Consider the following 27,478-nt stretch of genomic DNA (forward strand, 5'->3'; position numbering starts at 1 on the left):
CCTGCGGCCCCTGGAGAGACCCTGGCCAGGTTTATCCTGAAGGACTGCAGCCCATGGGGAGACCACGCTGGAGCAGGGAAAAGCGTGAGGAGGAAGGAGTGGCAGAGAGGAGCTATTATGGACTGACCGCAGCTCCGCATTCCCCATCCCTCTGCGCTGCTTGAGGGGGAGGAGGTAGAGGAGTTGGGACTGAAGGGATGAAGCTGAGCCTGGGACTGGGGTGAAGAAAGATGTTTTTACATGTCAGATGTGTAATATCTGTCTTTTTGTTCACCACAACATGAAAATATTTATTTTAATTGGCAATAAATTAATTTTCCCCAAGTCAAGTCTGTTTGGCCCGTAACGGTAATCAGTAAGCGATCTCCCTATCTTCATCTTGACCCAGGAGCTTTATTGTTCCCGTTTTTCCCCCTTTTCATCCCCTTTGCCTGCTGAGGGCAGAGGAAGGAGTGAACAACCGGGTCTGAGTTCAGCTTTTAGACAAGCTTAACCCACCATGCTTTCCTCCTTTGAACTAGCTGTAATTGCTTTCAGATAGCATGGTTTTGCAGTGAAGATTACTATTAATAATAATTTATACTGCAATGATGAAGTTGGTGCAATGTGAGTCCTTGTGAGAACATGTGAGCCAGAATTAAAAGGTGACAATTAACATCTGCTAGCTGTGTGCTTTCCACTTTTTAAAGTTAGGGACAAGGTGAAAAGATATACTATGAATAGGGAGGCAATAAGGGGAGCAGAAAATGGACATCAGTGTCTAGGGCGAGTAAGAGAAAGGCTATTAGCAGAAGCCAGAAAGACTTCTGCAGGTAGAGAAGGAAGTAGCAGATGGAGTGAAACAAAAATCTTGGTACCAAAGGCCAAAAAAGAGTTAGAGACTACAGCAAGTGATTCAGAGTGTTCATATAACACAACTGGTAGGATATACTGTTGCTGCCACTAATACTACCGATAACTAGGAGCAGTACAGGAGTATAAAACAGAGGAGTACATGCAGACGTCATTTAAGTATCCATCTACCAGGTTGTCTTATTAATCTTCCCTCAGTGTGCTAGCTGCTGTAAAACAAAAGAAGGGCAGAACTGAAAAACCAATTTCATTATGTAAAAGAATAAATACATAAAATACAAACCAAGACATAGAAATGAAACCCAAAGAAATTAGCAAGGGCCAGGACCATTTAAATTACAAACATAATTTTCTTCTATTTGTAGATACAATCATAGAGAAAAAAGAATGGGATTAAAATGCAGTAGGAAGAAAATATAGACTTTTGACTAGTATTCCATCTTTCCATAGGAGCAGAAAAATAAAGAAGACAATACCTGTTAATAATACTTTTATGTTTCTAACAATAAAACCAAAGGCTCAGAATTTGAGCTGAGAGTTAATGGACTATCATTACTTGGACTGTCAGAGCTATACCTAGAAAAGAAGATAATTAGAGAAGTTCTGTCATAAAGTTTAGACAGGACAATGCAGATAAACAACAGGGACAAAGAATCAGATTTTCAAGAAATTGAATCAAATGGCACAGCTGCTGCTACAAATTTAATTCTCAACATTTTCATTGTAGTTGTGTTTGTGTAAGGGGTTTTTTTTCCATTATACACAGGCAGGCAGAAATAGGAACCTGATTCTAAGTTATTCACAAAAGAAGGAAAAACATATATTTGTATAGTCTAGTTGACACTATTTGCTTTACATAAGTAAGACTTGATAGGTAACAAATTATCAGTTAACATCATAGAATTTATTGTGTATTGATTTATAATCAGGTAGGAGTTTTGTGTTCTTTTTTTAAGCTAATTTTCCTGTTAATGTAATAACTGCCTGATAAGACCTTTTTTATAACTGCAACATAAGGCACAGTCAATATGTGGGTCAAAAGCTTCCTTTCCTTAGGAATGGTTTAAACTTTTAAACATTCATGTAAATATTACTGACATTTAAAACACATGAACTTTTTTGGTGACTTAGGTAGGAACAGGATCCAGATTAAGTACCTCTGCTGTTATAGTTTTCCTGTCTTGTTTTTCAATTGACGGATATGTAATTTCATCTACATTTACTTTGCATCATTATTCTTAAGCCCTCCTTCACCTAAGGCAAAACTAGAGGGTTAGATACAAAGTTAAGCAGGTTTTATACTCCATAAAACATAAATTTTGAAATTGCCTTACCATATCATTCAGTGATTATGCATAAATAAAGAAACCTCAAAAAAGCTGGGGACTGCCGGGCTTGAAACCTGTGTCTGTTTGCTTAAGGACGTACTTTAGGATTGCTCACAACAATGTGTGAAGCTTTTGTGGTGTGCTTTGTTGTTGCTGTAATTATTTTTATATATATATATGTATATATGTTATTTAAATATATATGTAACTTCATATACAGATATATGCGTGTGTATATATAAAGTTATCAAAAGTCTTGCACTTTCAAGAACAGTCTCATTCTTCAGAAAATGTTTACACTGGCTTTGAAGGAAATTTCTCTGGTTTTGTTTTGGTTCTTTTTTCAGCTACGCTGTCTTACTGTGCATGCCACGTACATTCAAGGTGACATTTGAATGCTGAAATAACTAACTTAAGCCCACCTAAACTTTGTATTTACATTTTTTTACTTTTTTTTTTCAAAACAGGTTGTTCCAGGGAAAAGATATAAAATTTGTAGAACTTCTATATTTATAAAAAAGTTATGCTTCAAGCAACATTTATCTTCTGGTCCACTTAACATTATAATGAACAACTACCTACATAAAATGAAAGATGAAGGTCATAAAGAGTCAATTATTTTTCTAGCTTTGTGGATCATGTAGCTTGCTGTCTCTCTTATGATTAAGTAATAATTGTCCAGTAAAAGTGCAAGTCCATTTGTACACTGAAGTATAAAATCTCCATTATGAACTTTGATTTGGCAAGTATTGAGAGCATTTGAGTTTAAAATAGGTGTTTTGCAACAGTTCACAGTAATATAGCTTATTTTCTATAATGTGAATAAAAAAGACATTTGAAGCCATAGTGAATCGTGTCCAGAACAACTAAGGGAATAGTTCTTGTGTGGTCACAGCTGTTCAAACAAAAGGATCAAATGCCAGAAGAAATTAAAGATGACATTTGACTGATGAAGGGCAAGGAGAGGAGCTTGAGCTTTAAAGTTTCTGCAATTTCAAGGAAAGTGGAGTCTGATATTTGATTATAAAAAAAAAAAAAATGGTTCCAAATGGATGCATTATTATCTTCAAAAACCAATATCTGAAAATGGTCAAGTCCTGCTGGAGTGATCAAGAAAGTAAAGTAGTTTCTATGATTTCTGTAATTCCAGACCGTTATTGTTAAAAACATAGAACAACATAGTTACGCATGAGAAAGAAAAAATCATCTGGAGATAAATTCAATTGGCCTCAGTATAGGAATCCATCTTGCAGCTTAACATTATTTAAATATATCAAACAGTATTTGGTGATGTGGAAATGCAGTTGAATCTTATTGGAACTTACACTGAGAACAGCCACGTACAATGCAATGTCAATCTTATTTCCTCCTTTGTCTTATTATATTACTGCAGGCAAAAAGACTTATGAGTTCACATGATGTGAAATAATGTGATATTCTATCAGTTTAGATTGCAAAACTATCTTTTTCTTAACTGGGGAGAGATCTAAGTAAATAAAAAATAGCAGCCAAAAGCAATTATGTAAAACTCTGAACAGTGCTCCCTAGAGAGAAAGATATGTACATTTTCCTGTCTAGTTCCATTATGTGTGTTCATTTCAAATCCAAACACTTTCCAATACAAACAGAACAAATTCAATTTTGTTCAAACAACATTCCCTTCTAACACTTCATGTGCCAAGTGAGAAAAACAACACAAAACCTCTAACAAATTAAACATCTCTTTAAGCACAATGTAAATGCTATTAATTTACTTCTAGTAATAGGAGTTTTCCTGATTCACTGCATGACTACATTCTGTTTTTGCAAAGAATAAGCTATTTGTTTCTACTTTCAGTCTTGTTTGTATACAAAAAGATTGCCAAACTCATGAATGTCAAATAATATTATCTTGTAAATACAGTCTTTGTTAAGTGCTTTTACTAAGAATTATTTAGGCTTTACTTAAAAGGGAAAAGATAGGAGTAGGTGATTCCATCATATGCAGCTCTGCTGAGATGAAGTGACATGCCCTTTTTATTCATCTTATGGGATCAACAGGAGGACTGTCATCAACCAGCAACAGCTGGAACATACATATACACACACACACTTTTCTTACTTACTGTGCAGTGAATGATGGATGCATCCCTTCTTGATTCATGATGAGCTATGTAATGTACTTATTGACCACTGTAGGGAAGGAATTGAACAAACGAAGGAAGACTTAAATAGAGCATTAGAATTTCCTTTATCTGCATATTTTGTGATGTTTATGATTTGATAAAGAGAACAAACAGTACAACACTTGGAGGAATCATCACCTGACAGGGTAGAATTGCAAGGAACAGGGAGAAAGGTAATACGACAAGATGACATTTGAGAAAAAGGTGCCAGGCCACGCACTTAGAGCTTGATATCAAGCATTTCTGTTATAAACTAGAATTTTCCATGGCAACCCAAGGAAGAGAAAGACCGGGAGTATTAAGAAACCAAAATGAGTGAATGGGAGCCATCAGTACAACATGGTACTGAAAATGTAAATGTGATTCTGATCCTGAAGTATGTCAGGAGTATACAGACATGCACAATGGTATTAATGTGAAAAATACAAGGCATTGTTATGACCCTAAAATGAACTCTGAGCAATTTTGATAATCCGAGTTCAAGAAGATGAATTTAAACAGGAGGTGAAGAACAGACAACAGCTATCAAGACAATTAGGAGAATAGAGGATTCAGTTTATGGAACAAAATGAGGAAAATTCAAATTATTCATCCTATCACAATAAAGCTAAGAGGGAATCTCCTCTGCTTAAACACAACAGAAGATAGCTACTGGAAAGGAAAGGAACTATTCAAACCCAGGAACAGTACCAGTGTAGAAAGAACAAGTGGAGCTGAAAACAGATTTCAAAGCAACAAAGTTTTGGAGCAGTCTGCCTGTATGAGTAACAGGTAGAAGAGCCACCTAGCTCTAACAGGGAACAATGATTAGATTATTAAGTTTCTAGGTTAGGAGAATTGTAGGGTATAATTGTCTGCAATATTAAGGGACAGAACTCTATGACCTGATTCTAGCTTCAAATGCTTCCAAAATTCCTATTATTCATGTTAAGAATATATTACTAATTAGGATTGTGCTGCAGGCTGCATCCATTAGATGCATAGGAACTGACAGACATATAAGACCTGATGCTTCACAAAGAAAGGGAGAACATGTCTTTTACTTTCTCAACCCTCTAATAGGTAAGAGAATAAGCAGGGACACCCTGCCAAGGTATGATATTAATCCTTGAGGCAATAAGGATTGCAGAAAGTCGTAAGTCAAAGAAACATAAGAACATAACAGCATCTGCAGAGAGTCAGGCCAAGACTGTGATTAACACCATAGGCCATTACTGTGGTTAACAGCATAAGCCTACGGAGTATAAGAACACCCACATATTTATATGTGTATTTATATATATACTGTTCCAACTTTCAGCCATTTGTTCCCCAAATTGTGGAGAACAATTAAAAATTGTTTTTTAACAGTGATTGCTTCTAAGCACTGAGTAACTTTGAGTGGACTTCTTGTTCATAAACCTGTTCAGGTTCCTTTTAAACTCCATGCAGACTTTCATCTTTTATAGCATCCTATGTCAAGGAGTTCTACGGCTGACTTAAAATTTGTAGATAAGACCACCTCTTTTCATTTGTTCTGAACTTGCTACTTTCTACCTTTATTTAATGCTCCCTAATTATTCTACTACAAGAAGAAAAGAGCAATGAAAACCTGTACATTTTTCTTCCCATCTGTCATTATGTCTATAGACCTTTCCAATGTCCCTCTCAGTTATTTCTTTTCCAGGCTGAAGAGTTCTATCCTTAATTATCTCTTGCATAGAAGCTTCTTGCCCTGATGATTAATCAGTGTCCTTCCTCTGATCCCAGAGAAACTGCCTCACACATAGCTCCTACACTGAAGTTCAGAGCTACAGTCCGTACGCTATTTTGAATGTGGCCCTAAAGCAAAACAGAAGGACCACATTATAAAGATAGATTAAAATGTAAATTTTTGAGGATCTTGTAATTTGCAGACTTCAATAAAATCTCTTAAATAGAGAGAGCAAAGATTTAGGGTCATACTATAGGACCAACATCTTAAGTTCAGAAAATAATGGGTACTTCATAAGGACCTTTCTCTTTCATGCTGTTGCACATTTTGCATACATGACTAGTCAACACTGGAAAAGAAGGTTACTCAGATCTTTAGCGTAAAGCCAGAAGCATTCTTTTCTGATTCTGAACATTTAGCCAAATTAAGTGACAATACATCATAATAACACAACTAGAACAGACCTCTGCAAATGTTTTGTTACAGCAAGACAATAATTTCTTAACCCTCTCAGTTTACCTGCTAATGCCTGTTGCCATAAGTTTAACCTCAGGCGGAAGCCCTGGACATTATCAAAACCAACAGTGAAATGCAATGTGTCACTAATAGCTGCAAACACATAATCCATGAAATTCTCACATTATCCTTCTTGCAAGAAATCCCAGAATAGTTAGAAAATAGGGTACTTTCATAGCTAGCCCAGGAATACACATTAGTGCTGAAATATTTGACTGGCAGCTTCAGATTCGTCCATTCTGTAAAGGTATTTGGCAAGTACAAGCAATACATCAATGAATTACCTCCTTGTCTTTGATTATTATTCATGCGTTACTGGTTAAGCAGCAAACTCATAAATATATCTGGTGTATTTGCATCCAAATTCCATTCAAAGATAATGTATTATTTCAACAGATCTTTTAGACAAATAGATACTTAATAAGGCTATTAATCTGCAGGAGAAATAGCAGATCTCACTGACTGAAAGCTAGAAGTGAAGTGTTGTGTGATAACCCAGAGAGTGATGAGCTTAGTGGGATTTGAAATACCTCGGTATGCTGTTTATTATGAAGATGTGTTATTATTTCAGCAATGAATAGGCAACATCCGATGATAAAGTGTCAAAAGAACCCTCAATGATGTGATTAGAGAAAAGCTCACTGTACTGCTATGTGTAAATTTAGGCAATTTTTTGGCACTTCTCAAGAGCACCCTTCAAGTTACAGGCTTGAATTCCTCCATCTCACCAAAGAACATCTCTCTTAACTGAATTCATTTGTTCACCAACAATATTCACATTCTATTTTGTACCAGTAAGATCTTGCCCTCCAGGCTTCTACAAAAGATTTAAACACCTCTATAACCATGTCTAGAGAGATAGGTATAGAGAGACTACAGCATGTTCTGATCCAGACATGCCTCACATGAGCTTCCTCTTGTCCTAGTCATCTTGTGACTGAATTAGGAGTGTAGCCTCTTAAGAGAGCACATCTGTTTGATCACAGCATGACACAAATGAGTATCTGTAGCTCCTAAGCCAAAGTGATTTAAATACCGAGCTTGCCCAGCAAGTGAGCAGAAAGGACTGTAGCCAGGCAGCATCCACCTCTTCCCAGATAACTTTGCCCAGAGGTATATATTTTTACAAAAGTATTTTTTATTTACTCAGAGGCCCTTAGCCAACAATGAATAAAACTAAGTGGGATTTTATGCCACTTAGGAGCTGCTGAATGCAGTAGCTCGATAGATGCAAGGCTGCCACAGATCCCAGTTCCCAACCCAGGTCCCAACAGGTGCACACACAGACACACACCCACAGACACAACCACCCACACCATATATACATATACACACAGTGATCAACACAGGCAGGAAACACAACATTCACACAACCACAAAAAGCACAAATGACCTTCCTGTTCTGCTCTCAGGCTGATCACGATGAAAGCCTGTTAGTGGAAAATGTACACGTGTACACTATATGGATCACTACAGTAGCTGGTCTGTCCAGTAACTGGATCCCCTGATCTCCCAGGTGCTGGCATTTGGGTGTGTGAACTCTAAAGCCCACAGCCCCAGTCCGGCTACCAATACTCACACCTCCTTTCACACACATAGACACATGCACTATGGATCCCTACAGGATCTAGCTTTAGATGCTAGGTCTATCCAGTTGCTGACACCTGCATCCCCTGCTCTCCTAGTTGTCTCATGGCCAGTCACACACATGCAGATGAGTCTATCCAGTAGCTGGCCTGGATCTACGGCCTTACCACTACTGAACCACAGTAGCAGTCTCTCCAGTAGCTGCCTCAGGCCCCCTGGTCCCTCCAGTAGCCAACCTGTAAACCCTCTTGTCTCTCCAGTATCAGTACCAGACTTATGGCTTCTACAATAGTTGGCTCCCAAGCCTCTTATCCTACACACCAGTTAGTACAGCTTAATGTTGGCTAGCAATCACACACTGACATACACACACACACACACACACACACACACACTCCAGGCTCTCCAGTTGCTGGCAATCCAAGCTCATGGCCCCCTGTGACACATGGGCCCATTCCAGTTGTTGGCACATAGACCGCCGTACACACACATGCACACAGATAGAGTCCCTTCACTCAGGAAGACAGTTAGAAATGATGTTTAATAAAAAGACAGGACAGACTGTGTTGGTCATATACAGATCATGGCCAGACAAGCATACTGATCAGCCACTTGTTTACAGATGACTGGCCCCTTTTATCCCATTATTGCTTTTTTTCCCCATGCTTGTTCCTCCCCAAACCACATTGACCCCTTCCTTCCCTTCCTTTGGTTCCTCCCCTAAACATCCCAAGATGTTGCACGATACAAAAATCTTCTTCCCCTGCATCCCCTGCATCTCCATAAACAGTAATCCTTCTCAGTTTGAAAGGTGCTCCAGAGAGCAACTCCCATTGACTCATGGCGATGGGTGTAACCCCCAGACCATGTGGCTGATGGCCCTCCAGTGACAGCCCTGGGATGGGCCAGGGCAGGAACTCATGTCTCTGACAAGGTTATTAGAGTCTCCCCATGTGGCATTACACCTCCTTTGCATGTGTGGGGATGAACCTTTTATAACAACCTAACAATGCCTTGCTCTTAGACACATTTATTTTTTCTGTCGGCCCTAGGCATCCTGCTCCTGGCCCTGAGAATATCCTGGCTGATAAATCTTCACATCTTGCACAGCTGTGTGGTTGCCTCTTAACTAGACTGATGCTGGCAGTCTTCCCGGCTCTAGGGTCTTCATGGTTTTAGATTGATCCTAGGTTCAGTCCTATAACAAGTAAACCTAGACCATCTAGCTGAAGGCAGAAAGCACGTTCACCAATTAACAAGTTCTCTACACTGTCTGTGTGAGGCGTAATATCACTGTCATTATTTCTTTTTTGTTGGCTTTCCTTAGACAAACTCCTTTGATTTAACACTAGTCAGCCAGGCAGGATAATATTACACAGATAAAAAAAGACACTTAAAATGTTAGTGAAAAATAAACAAAACATTCTGACTTCTTTATGGTTGGGTATGACAATGCCTAAAGAAATGCATTTTAGATGGGCACACAATGATATGATGTGAATTAGCAATTAATTATACTTTGACCAGAAATATCACTCTCTTTCTCCTTCTCTATGTAACTTATAACATTGCTGATCCAATTATAAAACCAACTAAAATTCCCATTTTGGCTCTAAGTTTTAATTCTGTAATTTTATTTTCTGTAATGATAATATTGACTCTCCAATTCAGCAAGTAGCATGATTAAGTGTGCTTTGTTGCTTAAATCATTATACTTCTCAGCCAAAGCTGCTGACAGTAGTTTTAGTCAATTTTATTTAAATAAGTTAAAAGTACACTATAAAGGCAGAAAATGAATAAGACGGAATCTGGAAAAGATCTTCTTCCAACAAAGGAATATATGTATGTCTCACAAATATTTAAATTTCAATTTCAGCCTTTACTGCTGCACAGATGAACAGAGTGAAAATGCTATAATAATAAAAATAAATCACTGACAATTTCATAAATATTTGGTGAAAAATTAGAATTTTCCTTCATATTATGTTAAATTACATAAAACTTTAACAATTAGGTCTTCTTCTAAAGAGCAAAGACTGACTTTTTTGTTTTGAAACCTTGTGATACAGTTGAAGGATTCTGTGCAAACTCTTCCTTGTATCTACATCCACACCACAACCTGTTAAATCAAAGCATCTTAAATGCAAAAAGCACTGTGCTGCAACGCAGAGCCCTGTCCTATAATTCAAAGTCTCCTAGCGGCTCAGGGCACATTATTCCCCTTTCCCCAATAACCATCACCTTCTTGAAGTTATACCATGAAAGAAAAAAAGAGCATTCTTTTAGCAAAGCTTTCTGTGTAAACATACAATAACTGGATTTTTAGAAAAATAATTGCTTTGTTGTGCAGAAACTAAACAATTCAAAAACCATTGCACTTTATTCATATCCAAGCCAAATGAGTTCCCCCTTTGCCACTGATGGCTTTCTGAGCTGCTAATTAAGCTGACTGTCTTAGGAGGAATCATCTTTTTACCAGCTGTCAGGATAACCAGAGTTCATCTAAAAATAGTACCTTTAACCGTAAGAAAGGTATTGTTCCATGTCTTTCTCCTGCTTTGGATTTATTAAGAGACATCAGCTACTGAAGTCCATTGATATTTTTCTGCTTCTGTTCTTGTTTCGTGAAGACTTACTCAGAGAAAAGCTGCCAATGGAGGACTAAACATTTATTGGGAAAATAGCGACAGGGTAGAGTTGCAGTCCTCACAACAAGTCTAAAATCTCCAATCTGAGACTGAACTGATATGTGAGCCAGAAGGCAGGTTTTGATGGAAAGAGCAGCAGCACCACCACAGTCTTTTCCCTCCTTAAGTGTTGGGGTAGTCCACAAGGTAGCGGTAGTCATACACTCCAAATTTCAGTTCCAGCCTCACAGCAGCCTCACTCTAACCTGCAGTCAGTATTACCATTGCTAATAAAAAGTATGTTTACAATGTCTGTTCTCCACACCAAGTTTTTTACCCATTATTTAAGGCACAAGGCATGAAGTTGACCAACAAGTTTCAGGAAAAGCTTCAGGAAAAACATAACAAATTATCCCTTAATTGGCTTTTTAAGTTAGCGATTACAGAATCATAGCAAGATTTGGATTGGAAGGGACTGGTGGTTGCCATCTGGTTCAACCCTCTGGTCAAAGCAAAGCCAACTTTTAATTTAGTATCTTGAAGTGTATTTGCAAACATGTAATTATCCTTCTGGAGGGATAATTTGATTTTCTTCCGTATTGCATAAATAATGCAATTTACAGTTAGCAAAGCAATCTATGTTTTGCAATTAAATACAGTAATGAGGAATGCTGTATAATCTCTTTATAGAAAAACTGAATTGTATTAAGCAGGTAAAGTGGAATACTAATCTATGGTAAGAACAAAAACATTTTTTTCTTAACTATGTAAAAAATATTTAGTATTATTATGTAAAGTAAATTAAAGACAATCCTTTCTCAATTCAGAATATCTCCCTTTTATTTTCTCAAGGGTTTTCTATTCAGGGAGAATTCTAGATCAAAAATGATAATCCAGAATTTTTATCCATCAGAAACATTCAGAAATTTTAATTTAGCCCTTGAGACAGATTTATGTAATTTAAGATTTATAGATAAATTAAGCTAAATATTTAAATAATAAACATACAATAGTGCTGCTGACATCTTGACAAAAATATCCCCAAGCAAGTTCTAAGTAATGTCGACATACTCTTTTGTGAACAGACAAATCTGTCCACAGGCTGTCTCAGCTGACTACATACAAGCCAGCTCTGAACTCCAAACCAATACAGGGTGATAAACCAAAGCTACTCCCTTGTGCCTCAGCAACAGCCACAGTGACACAGTGTCTTGTCTGAAACAGCTGGATGACCGTGAGATACATGTAGAGGTGATGTACAGCTGTTGCATATTTTTATGGATATTCAGACATCATTTGCGAAGATTCTACTCCAAGTCCCAAATGCTAAGAGCCTGACTAATCCCACCACAACCCAGAAATATCTGTTTCTGCTGATTGTTGAGTTAGTTTTTGCCCTCCTGTATCTGGTTGCTCCTTAAAAATGAAAGATTTTTTTCCTAAAAATTACTAAAAAGAATGTATTTTGCAAGTGAGTTTAGGCCACAAACAGAACTGTATATTGGGAATGTATTACCAATCTCCTACATATATTCAGTATGAAATATGACTCCTTGAAGTCATATTACGATTAAATTAAGGCTCTTGACTAAAGATGACTAAGTTTCTTTATTAGTTAGATAGATAGTTGACATCCAAGCCAAAGCTAACACAAAACAAAATATTTATCATTTTTCTCATTGTGATTTTTAAAATAAGGATTTTTTTTTTAGCTCTTTGGCAGTAATTGGAGTAATTGGGTTTGTTTTGATGTGTAAGGAACATGAAAATTATAAACATTTCAGGAGTGATAGCTGAAACATCTGGGATGGAGGGGAAGAATATGTTAGATGTTTATTCATTACAAACATCAGAGGAAAAATGTAGATTAGATTATTAGTCTAAACAGTATATTTCAACTGAATAATAACTTACATTAGATTCTGAAAAATGTAAAATTCAAGGATTTGAAACAGTTTATTTTGATCAGAATATAGTAACTTCAATAAATTGCTGAAGTTTTAATTATCAAAAAATAAATGCAAACTAGTTAGGTAAACTCGAATATAAATGTAATTGCTTAATACGGATTAAATTACTTCAGCAAAATCTTTAGTCAATATTCTAGTTTTGAAACCATGGGATTCAATTCTCCTCTCATTAAAAAAAAAAATAATCACATAATCTACTTTCTAGATGTCTATGAATAAAAATGATGGAATACTTATAATTACTTTAGCTTCCTTTTATTTCACCACCCTTAAGATTTTACAGATAACTGGCTATCTTTTGACCTAAAATATATGATTATCAAAAACCAAAACCAGGAAGATTATTTTCACTAAAGATGTAATTTACATGGCATGATCACAAACATAACGTGAGTCATAAGACTTTCTGCTTATGTAAATAGGTCAACAAACATGTATCCATAATTACTACTCTACAGTGAATCAGAGTTGCCACTATCTTGACTGGCAGTTAGATAAGAATATCTGGTTGTAATTAAAGAAAAAAGAAATCCACAATCATTTGGAGGAACATAAGACCACAGCATTTGATTATTCCTATATTTAAATATTTTTATATTTAAAAGTAGGAGACACTGTTTGTGAAATAAATTATAAGTGATTCAGGGGAAATCTAGTAAAGATTCGGACATGGCTTCTGTAGCTCATCACAAACTCTGAAGATGAGTGTCCCAGGGTGTCCAGTAACACCAGACGTACTGGAACCAGGTCAGAAAGGGCCAATAGCTGCAGATTCAACAGGGAATTTGGGCAAAGCTGGAATGTTTTCTGGGAGTGGATTGACTGAGACAAGGAGTCTAATATCTGTAGATCCACAAATGCTATATGAACATGCACAATTTCTGCTGTGGACAGTAGTAGTAGTAGTACTGTACTTGTAAAGCACAATCCTGGTCACATTCTGCACATGAAGGACAATTAGAGTTGTCATGATTTTCACAGAGCTATCTGCAGAGTACAATATGACTGCTTTATTTGAACATATTTTTAAGGATATAAATCATGATTTCTATGGTATATTACCCTATAAACACAAAAAATGTGTTATTATATTTTATCTATAATCTAAGCTGAACAATTCCTTCAAAATCAACATTCTTCACTGAATATCATTCAGATCTCTTCTGTATTCTTGCGCGACTTTATGAGCTTCAAATTAAATTAGGAATGGTGTATGTATTTTAATTAGAGATTGGATGAGTTTGGAAGGGGCCTCTGGAGGTCATCTAGTCCAATGCCCCAGCTTAAGTAGGGCCACCTAGACACGGTTGCCCAGGACCATGTCCAGACAACTTGTGCCAGTGTTCAGTCAGTCTCACTGTAAAAAAGTGTTTCCTGATGTTCAGAGGGAACCTCCCATGTTTCTGTTTGTGCCCATTGCCTCTTGTCCTGTCACTGGGCACTGTAAAGAGCCTAGCTCCATCTTCTGTACAGCCTCCCATCAGGTATTTATATACATTGATAAGATCCCTTCTGAGCCTTCTCTTCTGCAAACTAAACAGTCCCAGCTCTCTCAGCCTTTCCTCCAGTCCCTTCATCATATTAGTAGATCATTGCTGGACTCTCTCCAGTGTGTCCATATCTCTCCTGTACTGAGGAGCACAGAGCTGGACACAGTCCTCCAGGTGTGGCCTCACCAGTGCTGAGTAGAGGGGAAGGATCACCTCCCTCAACTTCCTGGCAATACTTTGTCTAATGCAGCCTAGAATACCGTTGACTCTCTTTGTGGCAAGGGCACTTTACTGGTTCATGTTCAACTTGGTGTCTATCATGACCCCCAGGTCCTTCTTTGCAGAGCTACTTTCCAGCTGAGCGTCCCCCAGCACATACTGGAGCATGGGATTGTTCCTTCTCAGGTGCAAGACTTTGCACTTTTCCTTGATGAACTTACTGAGGTTCTTGTCAGCCCATTGCTCCAGCCTGTCCAGGCCCTTCCAGATGGCAGCACGACCCTCTGGTGTACTCTTTCCAGTTTTGTGCCATCAGCAAACTTGCTGAAGTTGCACTCTGCCCTATCATCCAGACCATTAATGAAGATGTTGAGCAGGATTGGATCCAGTATTGACCCCTGTGGTATACTGCTAGTTATTGACATCCAACTAGACTTTTTGTCACTGATCATCACCCTCTGAGTCCAACCGTTTAGCCAGCTTTCAGTCCATCTCACTCACTGTCTGCTCATCCAGCTCGTACTTCATCATACTTCTTTATGAGGGTCTTATGGGAGGCACAGTCTGAAGCCTTATTGAAATCCACGTAGGCAATATCCACTGCTCTTCCTTCATCTACCAAGCCAGTCATTTCATCGTAGAAGTTTACCAAGTTGGTCAAGCATGACTTCTCAGTGAATCTATGCTGACTACTCCTGGTGCCTTTATTGTCCTTCGTGTGCCTAGAAATGGTTTTCAGGATTAGCTGCTTCATCACTTTAACAGGAATCGAGGTTATGATGTTTATTTACTTAGTTAATTTAGATATTTCTATAAATATACATATTTTATATAGAAATCTGTGTTTTATTTTTAAAATCTTCTATTATTATTTCAATATCACAATATCACTATCATATAATGTATATTTTCTGCATAAATATCCATTTCATTCATAAAAATAGGTATAACATTTTATATATTTTATAAATATATATGGAACCCCACGCTTCCCATGGAGTTTTCTTTATGTATAACTGCTGAAAAAAACCTTTGCAGCAACATTTATGGTACAAAGTAGAAAAATAAGTGGTCACCTAACATTTTGCTGAAACAGAATGTATGTGAAAGTGAAGGTAAGAGTGAGTCAGATCCTTCAGATCAGGGAGTGTGAAACATCTGAAATAGCAGAGATTTGTCTGACAGGGTTAATTATCTGCAACTCTAATGTGCCAGACAGAAACAGCATACAGGAAGCTCTCCACTGTCCAGCCAGTCACTAAGACACTGTACATGGCATCCATAATGTCCTTTGTTGGCAACTTGAATTAATCTTGTGTGCTGCTTCCTCACGCCTCTGCAATGGCCAGTGTCAAAAACAGCACCTGCGGTGTCTTAAGTTGTCTTCTCTGCACAACATCATCATGGCAAGGGCAGAAGGGAAAGCTGCAGGCTGCATGAATTTTTCAGTTCCTCCAAAACACTTAAATTCATGTTCTTATGTCAGTTCATGCATAGGTCACACCTGTGTGTCCCCGGACTGTCGCCAAGGGCATTGCTACAAGTAAGATTATGACAGGTAGATAATTAGACCTTGAACCTTGTGCATGGACTCACTCTAATAGCAATGCAGAGCTAGTCCTTGTTTCTGTCCTTGGTCTGGCCCTCAGGGATTAGTGACTCAGAAGAATTGGATTTAAGAATTGCAGTTTATGGGGGAGAAAAATAATCTCAGGTTTACATTTTTATAAAGTTACCTTTATAGCTTAACTCTTTGAAAGAGAGTGAAACTCTGGGCTAAATACAGTTGGAGTCTAGTCCTTAAGGCCAGAAAAGAAAAAAAAAAAAACAAAAAAAAAACAAAAAACAAACCAACCATTAATCATTCTATGCTGTAGTGTTTCTTTTGAACTAAGGTCTGATCAGGAAAGATGAGAAAGATAAGTAACAACTGCATGGTGTTAATACACTGTCTCTCAGGATACAGCAGTAATCAGTTACAAAGCAATTTCTTGAAAAAAATTATAATTCACTTATCTGTCAAGCTAATAAATAGGGAAGGAAGTCAGTATACCTTTAAGGCATATTAAAGTATATCTTTCAGTAAATTTTCCTATACTGCATTTGGACCTATGCATAAGGAATTTCACTCACAGAGATCACAAAAAGCAATGTTACTTAATTATAATGTGTAGTAAAAATGAGTCAAGTGTTGTATTTCTTCTGACCTCAGACAGAGATGTTCTGCTCAAAAGCTTCTGGCTGCAATACAGGAAAGCTCTTGCCTCCATGAGGGAAAGAAAACATGTTTCAAATACATGGATGCAAAGAAATGCTCAGGTACAAACTTGGCATCCATAATCCCTACCAGGACCAAAACCAAGCATGAACTCTTAACTCCATGTCCATGCAGAAATGGAAAATATTTCTTATTAAACTCAACTCCTTTCTTAAACATGACAATTTTTATTTGAACACATATACTGTATTGGCTGCTCATCTGGTCTAGTCATAGCTTTGTTGCATTACAACATTGCTTTTGAATTACTAGGGTGTGTGGTCTTGCATCTAGAAACTGGCAAATAAAGCAGAAATTAACCGAATATACATTTCAGGATCTTTCTGAGCCCTTTAGAATCAGACCAGCTGTCACAGTCCTGCTCTGCCATTAGGGTCCCTGTAGGTCCCTACTTCCTTCAGTTACTGAGTGGAGTCTGTATGTTCATAGGTGTGAAAAACTGTTGTATTCAAAAAATATCTATCTCCCTTTTTGATATTTTCAGCTCATGAAGATGACCATGTTCTGTCATTTGTCAGACTTTACAAGAAGCATCTCCTGTGCTGACCTTTATATTTGGCAGGAGCTTCTCAAAAACTTCGATAAAGTTACCACAACATCCTTCTTCAAGACACTCACTAAAGATCTCTTTTACCACAAAGCATACAAAAACACTTAATAGTGGTTATGTTGACAATACAATATAATTGTTTCTTATCGTGCAGACTAATGTTGTCTCTTTGGATTCATCTATCAATGTTTATTCAAGGTCCATCCATTTTCTCTTCCATAATAAAAGAAGTGTAGAATCACAGGCCCTTAAAACAGGGATTTTCTGATCCACAAGAATAAAGCCTGATCAATGGCCTATGGTGTCCATCTGTCTGTGGGTTTCTAGTTACATTCTTCAGGGAAAAGGCAGCAAAGAAGACACAAAGAAATCCCATTGTGCTGGAGAAATCAATCAATATTTTGATAGTTCAGTGACTGTGGCTTATGCTTATGCAAACCTGTCTGTGTTTGCATTATAACTTGCCAGTACATTGCTGGCAGTCTGTTTGAAGCAGACTGAATATTTACTCAAACTCAGTGGATTTACAGATCTATTGAGTTACTCTAAAGCCCATGCTAATATGGAAAAAAAAAGAGTTATAGAAGAAACCAGCCTCATATATTACCTTTGTAATAGTTTCCTGACAGTTTATTTTTCTAATTGAGGCCAAAATTGTGTATTAATTCATAAACACACAGCAACAGAGTTTCTGAAATTAAATAATCAATATCTTTCTCTCTTTTCTTACATCTCTAATATTTTGTGTGAGAAAAACATAAACGTGATATATAACCTGATATTTATCCCATGCAACCAAAGTGTTTTAAAAAAATCCCAAATGGCAGGGTAAAACCATTCAAAATACACGTTTTCATATAACTTCATGCTGGTGTCACTCATGCATATACATTTTTAACACACTCGTGCAATTACAGTTTTCTTCCAAGAATTGGCAAAAAAAAGACACTTTTTCATCAATCCAGTGGGATTCTTCTTTGCTTTGAAATAAATGTAAGGCAATATAGGATGATGAAATATTTTATTTCACTTCTGACTACAGTATATATGAAATATTTTAGATTTGTTTCACTATGGCAGGAAAGAATAGGTACATAGGTTCTTAACTCTATCACTAATTGGTTTGTTTACATATGTATATCTAATTGCTAAGGACATTTGAGCATCATTACTCTCTCACTGATTCCTTTGGACTATACATCATAACAAAGTTGCTATTAATTGATGCACAATCAGATTGCACGCATGTAGCTTGCTTCATATGAACTCTGATTGTGCATTGTCATCTATTGTTCAATGAAACATTTTAGACTAAAAAACACATAAAATTCCTGAGAGAGAGCATCAATCTGCAGCTCCATACACCTTATAGTGGCCCCCAATCCATTCATTCTGATATCTATGGTGTAATTATTTTAAAAGCTGGCAGAAAGGAGGATTCAGTAGAAAAAACACTACACTGAAAGTCATAAGACGTGAACTCTAACTCCTTTTTCTGACCTCTTGTTTAAATCTGACAAGTCACTTGATGTCTTTAGTGTGCCCCAGTTTGTGAAACAGCGAAATGATTCTTTATTTTGAAGGCTTATGGCGACCTTCGATAAAGAAAATAAATGAGGCACATTTTCCACTCCTTTGTGCTTCACAACATAGAGAAACAGGTTTTTAAAATTGCTCCCAAAAACCCCTTTCTGATCCAGAAGACATTTTACTGAGACTTCCAAAAAAACAGAGGTTCAGATATTAATACTATGTATTTAGACTCCAAGACCATGCCTGAAAATCTTCATAAAGCTAGCATGGAATCAAGGCATTTTGTAGTTGTGTCTGCAGTAGAAATCAAAATGGTTTGGTTGAGTGCGAAAAAACCCTGAAGTGTCTGACAACCCTGTGTTGCCCATTTTGGTATTAAATGTGTTTCCATTACATTTTAGTTAGGATAGTGCCAAATACAATGGGTTCTAAACATCAATTGGTCTTACAAGAATACGTGTAACAGAAAAAATAATGATTTTATTCTACTACCTGCTTTCAATTTTACCAGTAATCCTTTAAATTAATGTAGCAATTGTGGAGAGAAAGTTTTGGTTTTAACAGGTGAGGACTTGGCACTTGGGTGGCTTTGAACTGCACTTTGATACACGAGATTCTGGGATTTTTGGCTCTTTAACTGCTCAGCCTCCTTTTAGGTAACTAGTTAGGGCAGTTTTAACGTCAGGCATCAGTTTGGACAGATTTCTACTTCTTATTGTTTGATTCACAACAGAACAATTAGGTCCATCATGCCTCACTGCCTGTCAGTCTTCCCAGAATTCCCTGTAGATGAACACACAGCTTTGATGTTCTCTAGAAGGAGATTTAGTGGAACAAGGACACAATCGTTTAAGCTCATGTAAGAACTACTCTTTGCTGTATCATTAGGCCAAATACGTGTTTGCATAATCAGATGGTTTAAACTGTTTGACTCTGGAGCATAATTAGACAACTGTTTTAGAAAAAAAAAGGGCAGTGTAGTCACCTACAACACACAAAAGTCCCTGGGTAAGTCACTGATGACAAAGAAGGTCTGAGTGGTTAAAAGGAAAAAGAGATTTGCAACCTGACTGGTATTCAGCTGTCTTTCATTGCCTAATTTCTCTTTTCCCCACTGGGCATGCTGCATTTCTCCTTCCAGGAGATCAATGCAAACTCACATAGATCATTAGCCCAGGTGAAAAATATTTTGTCAAGCAATGAAATACTTCCAGTGGTATAACAATGGCCTATTTGTGCATGCTGAGCCTGAAAATACACAGGTAGGACAGAAATGCGGAAGGAAAATGATTCAGCCAGTGATGCTCACTACTTGCAGAAAGTTGTCAACTTGATCCATATAGCACATCTGAGTTCTGAGAGTAAGCATCACGTAAGCAATGATAATTAAGTTCCACTTAAGTTGGAAGAATCACAGAGGAAAATTTTTCAGTAGATCCATCCCTGGCAGTTACTAATTTGCTTGCTGCACTTGTCTGCCACAAAGGTTTTAAGTAAATTCTGCAGCTCTTAAAGGGCACATTAAATGAACGAGAGCAGACAACTATGTATCAGCAGTGCCAATATCACAATGTGGAATGAGTAGTTGTCTTAGCATGGCATTGAGCCCAATTTCTTAAGGTACTCAACTTGTGAACAGCTTTCCAAGCTGGAATGTGGATGGAGGAGATGTATGATGGTAGACATTGACTTGTGTGGGCAGATCCCAAACTACTGAAAAGCATAGTAGTAAGTCAATATGCTTAGAAATTTGTACAGCAAATAGAATTCTTCAATTCTCTTGGACTTATGGTAAGGTGATGGCAGCAAAAAGTCTTATTTTTTCAAGCAAAGAAAGCTATTCTGAGTTTTATTATAGAAATTTTCTACCTTGATTAAAGGGAAGGTTGTTCTGCAATTTATTGCACATGCACATTGTCTGAGATAGCTGGGGATATTGCTTGTACTCTATTATGTGTAAAAGAGTTTCTGATGTGTAGGTTCACATTAAAGCATCAGACTTTGCTAACATCTACAACATGTTTCAAATGTGAAATACTTTTCACACTTGACTTCATATATGATCAAAGAAGGCACATAGTTTTCTCTATGAATACAGAGAGAAACATGAAGGCAGAGACACTAATCACCTATATGGACCTCAAAATTATTTTGATTCTAAGACAAATGCTTTGTGAAAAGGTTATGGTGGGAAGCTGGTAAGAAAAATCAGCTCCACAAATAGCATCAGCCAGAATCTGCTTTATAGTAAACCATTCATGGTGAAATAGGAGGAATGGAGCAGTTGTTCAAGCCTAAGAGAATATCTTTTTTTTCACTAGGGCTCACTAACATCACCTTCATAGTCTACTCTTCGTATGTATCTCAGCTACTGTTTCAATATTTCACTGGTCTGTTACAAGGTGCAGCTCACAATTGTTCTTTATGGCCCTTAACAGGATATACTGGCTTCTAACACACACCTCATCTAAACAAGTTGTATAAGTTGCCTCAGAAACCAATGGAGAAAGATGGGCTCTGCCAGGACACAATTTTTCCTTTCCCAACACAAAAAGAAAAGGACCAGCCTTCTCCCAGGAGTTCTTGCTATTAGTGTTAGTAGCTCTAGGAAGATAAAGGTATGTAGAAATTAGATGTAGCAAATCAGACACCCCTGCATGACTCTAGGCTCCCTTGCACTCTACCTTCCAAAAAAACCCAGGATGACCTAATCTCTCAAGTTGAATAGAAACATGACTGCTACTATCAGTACTATGACCAAACGTCTGATGGCGGGACTCCTGTTGAACTAGATTATCCTGTTGAGAATTCAGATCTAGCACTCTTGCTTTACTGCTTCCAGCATCCCTGATTTCACAATTTCTTTTTTTCTTCACTGTGAGTATTGACAAAAAAACCAAAGAGTAAAATTAAAAAACAAGTAACAGCCATTTCAGGAATTCATGATGTTTTTCATTCTGCTTTTACTGCCTGTGGTTAGAAGGGCTCTCCCAGTCATTAAAGAATGCTAGTGTTCAATTTCAAGTAAAATCTTAGGGAGCTCTATTAATAACTTCCTTTCTTTTAAACATTTTATCTTTTAACATAGATTGCATTAATTTCAGCCCACATGATCATTTTTGCAGTTCTGGTACACTTTTACTTTTAAACTTATTATTTATCATGCAGCACTCTGTTTTAAAAACACCTGGTGATCTTAAAGAAAAATGACAGGCTAGTCTGGCATGATTCATAACACTATTTCATCTTATTCTGTTTCCAAAATCCATTTCTGTAATTAGGTTACTTCTGATTCAAAATCTGTTCTAAGTTCTTGCATACAATTGAGTCAGGAAAACAGGTCCTCAGTGAGAGGAGAGGGTGAGACTTTTTTACCTCTGTCTTAGATATTCTTATTACTATTCTCCAGTCACCTGGTACCACCAAGACTTGCTACCAAACCTATTTTATGTGGCATAAGATAGAATGCTGGGACAGAGCTCGTTTGATGTCTCATCCTTCTTCTTTCCTTTTACCTGAAGCCACTGGACTTTCAAATTTTTTTTCTTTTCATAGTAGTCCATTTTCCATAGTTTCATTCCCATTGACTATATTGCTTGGTCTTCCACATTCTGTATCATTATTTTTAACAAAAAGTGAAGGGAAGTTTTATTTTCATGCTAGAGCCACGCTTGCATTTTTTTCTTTACTCTGCCTTTTTTCTCCCCATGTTCTCATTTTATTTACATGTTATTTGTTTTAATAATTTTTTCTTGATCGAATTCCTTGACTTCTGATAATATTTTTTATCAGAAGGTTGTAAGAAAAACTTCTCTATGTTGATTAGTCTTTTTCTTTCTTTATAAAATTCTAGTTGCTGGTAGCTTAGCTTTCTCATGGAGACCTCTGATGATATTCTAATATGATGATGGAGACCTGTATGAGACTCCAACCACTATACAAATAGAGCCACGTATTCTCAAAATTAGTTTGCTCAAAACAGATGCCATTTTACCCAGATTATCTCTTATTTCTTTCTATTCTACCTCTTTTGTCACATGCAATGTTATCCCATCATCTTCACCTTTCTCTCTTCATTCTGTCTGGCTTATGGATACACAACCATATGCCTATTTTGGTCAGAATTCTTATTTTAGCATATTTTTGTCATCTCTGTATTTGCTTTCTCATTCTGTATGCTTTTCGATTATGATGCATAGGATTAACACATATTGAATTAGTATAAAAATATTTTAGTTATTTTACCACTGCATGAATACAGTTCTCTTTGTTAATAACATTTTCATTTTTTCCTTTCCATCATTTCTCTTAACCATTGTTACTCCTTTAACTATAGCCATAATCTCAGTTATCTGAATTTTCTCTTTCTAGTGCACTTAAACCATGTGGAGACTATAAATTTCTTTTCCAACATTCTTTCACCATTCTTCATTTTTTTTCTACAGAATGCTTCGGCCTAGGACACATTAAACAAGATATTTTGTAATCGCTTTTGAAATAACTTATATTTGCATTTCAGGGGGCACACAAATTTACTTTAATCTGCTGTGATTGTTGTCTGTCTAAAAATGACCACTGACTACTATTTTCAATTTCTTAAGCTTTATTGAATCCTCCTTAAAAGCTTTCACTAACTATAGAATGATAAAATCATTCCGTTTAGGAAATGAAACAAAATCTGAGGCTCTGATAGGAACGATACATTTAGTTTATCATCCAAATGACAGCAAGAGCTATAAATTTTCCTACTTGTTTTTTTTAGTCAGCTTGGCTGGCTGTTTCTTCATGAGAAAATGTATTGCAGATAACTACTACAGCGTTCAATCTGATACAAGGCTCCAGACAGCTATTTCAGCTTAGAAATTAACTCAAATTAATGTGGCGATAATTGTTGGAGCTCAGTTACATGTTTTTGCTAATTAAAGATCAAGGCAAATGCCATAGAAGAGACAGTAACATTTGTTAACAAGAATACACTAATGATTTGGCTGTTCCCATTGACCTCTGAAAAGGTTAAACTGGTAGAGCTGTTGGGTGAATTAGTAAATATGTCAAATATGGGTTATTCTTTATCTTGTTTAAAAGAAAGAAACCATGTTTCATCTCACTGATTAATATGGGGATAAAAGTAATTGATTACTCAATATATTTCATAAAATTACACAGAATTTTCACACATTGTAATCCTTGTTCTTATATTTGGTTATCTAGGTTAATAAATTTCATGTCCTCATATGTGTCTGTCTTACGTGTGTTTCCTAATAATTTTTGAACCCTGCTGAAACAATATCAACCAATTTGAGAGAGGAGAAGCAGTCTCAGGACTACTACATTTTCTGAGAAGTATCATATATTGTGTCAGGCATATATTCTGCATATCAATTACAACTGTTGCAAATAATGAGTTGGTGACCTCTTTTAAAAAGAAATACAAATGTAACATAAAATTAAAAATATTTATTAAATAAAATTTTCCTTTTTTTAATTGGAATGAAGGTCATTATTTGCTTAAAATCATTTCATTTAAGTAGCATATCCTTGCACTCACAGTCCTATCTTGTCCACATGATCAAATAAGTTGACAGCTTTCCTTCCTAAAGCTCAACTAAATCTCATTTAAATTTTATCTAAAGACTTAAAATCTTTATTTGAAACTCGACAATATTGAAAAGAACCACCAATCACAAACTGTGGTAAAGCCAAAATAACTATATTCTCATAATACCAGCAATGCTAAAAAAAGAATCCAAGTCGCTTGTGATTCTGAACACTATCTTACATATATAGTAAAACCTAAAATAAAGATTATATAATTAGCATGACCTTGATCTGATTACTATGACTATTCCAGCTGGCCAGTCTTAAAATGGATTTTTTTGTCAAACTTCAAGAAAGATCTTGAGGATGTGCAATGTCCTTGATCTTGCAATCAAAATTTTCCTTTAACTGAAGTGTTTTGCAGCTTTTAGTCTATAAACACCAATAAATTTGGGTCCATATCATTATTTTAATTCCAACAAAAGTGGGTTTATACAAACTGTTGGTGAAATAATCATTAAAGTCTGTGAGCCATTCTGTCTATCAAATAAATTTATTCATGGTTGCAGACCTCTTTAATAATGACCATGGCCTTTCAGCAGCAATATATTGCAAAAGGGAAACACTATCCATCTTTCTTCCTAAGTACTGATGCTCCTATAAAAATGTTGGAAATTTTACTTTGAAGAATATGAGACATATGAATGTATGAGATATTTGTATAGTTATTCTAAAGTGGAATGATGGTAAGGCTAAGATAGTAGAGCAGAGAATCAGAAGATGCCATTTCGTTGCACTGATTACCAACCATATAAGTAATGTGAGTCTTTGGACCTATTATCCCAGTATATAAAACAGGGACTTCAGATTAATTTAAAAGATATTTAAAAGTTCAACTGTTTCTAAACCTAAAGCATGTTCTTGATGAGTCTTATGCAAGTTTACTGAAGACAGTGTCTAAAATTCAGATAGTTCAGATACCTGACATTTCAGAACATATGTTTGCATTCAGAAACAAATGTTGGGTCATCTCTGGTCAAAATGCATTTTAGAGCAAGAGGAAAAATAAATCAGTATGTGCAAAAGAAGAGCTGATTTTTCAAGGTAAAAACACAGCAAGACAGGAGAGAAAGTAAATTCTACAAGAAAAAATGAACTATACTTTTTATTATTATGATGATTCCACTGTTAGTACAGAACATTTCAGTCACTCTATTGAAGTGAGTCTCATTTTATTTCAGAGTATTGATTTACTTTAAAGTAGGACACTTCACACTTTGGTAAAATAATACCAGCCAAAATACATCTTTTTACCATGTCTGTCTACAGCGGATCCTATTCTTTTTGTCAAAGCCAGCAGAAAATCTGTATCCTTATCCTGAATAACAGAAACAATTTTTAAAAGAGCACTGCTCTTTCTTCCTAGATGTGATTTGTTGTTAACAAACCACAAATTCAGCCCCAGACTCCACAGAAGTCCATTCTTATGTTCTGGCCTCTATCTGTTATTGTAATTCTTCTCAGACACACTCACAAAACTTCTCCAGAATTCATATAGCAAAATGAGTTTACAATTAAAGATCATCTTCAATGATTTTTCATAGATGAAGTGCCATAATGTTACCGCTACTTAAATAAGGTTAGATTTTCATTAAAATTATATATTGACCAAATATTCATTTTCTGACTAATTTCTCAACAATTCAAAAGCTTGCCAGTACTAATCCTCTGAATCTCCTGTTACCAGAAAGACATCAACTGTGCAGGTGAAAAGACCACATACTCTTCAGAGAAGAAACTACACAACTTTTTCTGCTGTCTGCATAGGCCCAAACAACAATCTATGTCCTGTAAATAATGGAAGTAATGGGAAAAAGTGAATATGCTTACAGGATATTAAAACTTTATTTCTAATGAAAGCCTTCTATATAATCAGAAAGAGATTTCAGCAGTATATTTGACAAATAAACATCAAGGACTATCATATTTAGAAAGGCAGACACAATGCACAAGATGGGATAATAGGCTCTGTCACTTATGACACTCCAGTTACAAAAAGGTTAAAGGGTTGCCATTTTGGTCATATTGACATGGTTTATTGGATGAGGTATTTCTTACTATATAAGCAAATACTGGATATGGTCTATTTCTACAACATATTTAAGTAATGGTTTCTTCAGTATTAAACCACAGAGCTGTATTTTTTTAAAATATTTTACTACTGAAACTTAAAAATAAATTACAAGACAGGGCCTTCAAAATTCATAAACATTCTTATTTCTAAAATGTACCTGTTTCAGTAATGATCTTTCACAACATCAGATGTCTTCCTACTGGATTCCCCAATCCCTGTGAATCTGCAGCACTAAAACATAAAATGTTTACTAAAAGAGAGAGTCTGGGAGAATTAAAAGTACACTGAAGCAGTGCATACTACAACTGTGACAGTGACTCAGGCCATAACTATCTGGTTGCAGGGGCACACCATCACAGTGAAGCACATACTTGCATCTGCACATGCAGGCAAGGTTAACACATTCAGAGTCACCAGCTTCCAAGTGCACCAGCAAATGGCATCTTCCTTTGAGAAGATGCTGGAGAACTTCCTGCACAGGTAGAAGAGAGACAAACAAACATCAGAGAACAAGCCAACAGTCCAGTAATTATTATACTCTTGTTTTACTCCAGTTATTCGTATCTTCTATTGGAAGCAAGCATCCAGAAATCTAGGGAGAGGCAAGAGTGCAACCAGCCTAAAAAGATCTAGCTGAAACAACAAACAGAACTTCTTGGGGTATGAAAATTTTAACAAAGACCCAAGTGAAAAGCTTACAGCCCTGTAGATAGATTTTAATGCAAAGATTTTAAAAAAATGTCCTTACGATTTGTTCCCATGACATCTTTCTCCTGTGCAAGCAAGTGCTGCTACACACTGTCCTGCTACTGCTGGCCCACATAATACAGTCCCACTGCTTTAAATTTCTGCTCCTCGTTTTGCCTTTGGCTCTTGCTTGGTTCCATTCCCTGTCCTCATGGGCTGTATGAGAAGGAGAGAAAAGGGGGCAGCCGTTAGAACAGTGACAGAGAAACCAAAGGCAGAGATACAGTCCAATTCCAGTCTGCTCCTACATG

The sequence above is a fragment of the Pygoscelis adeliae genome, unplaced genomic scaffold (assembly GCF_000699105.1).
Source record: "Pygoscelis adeliae isolate BGI_AS28 unplaced genomic scaffold, ASM69910v1 Scaffold23, whole genome shotgun sequence".
Classification (NCBI taxonomy): Eukaryota; Metazoa; Chordata; class Aves; order Sphenisciformes; family Spheniscidae; genus Pygoscelis; species Pygoscelis adeliae.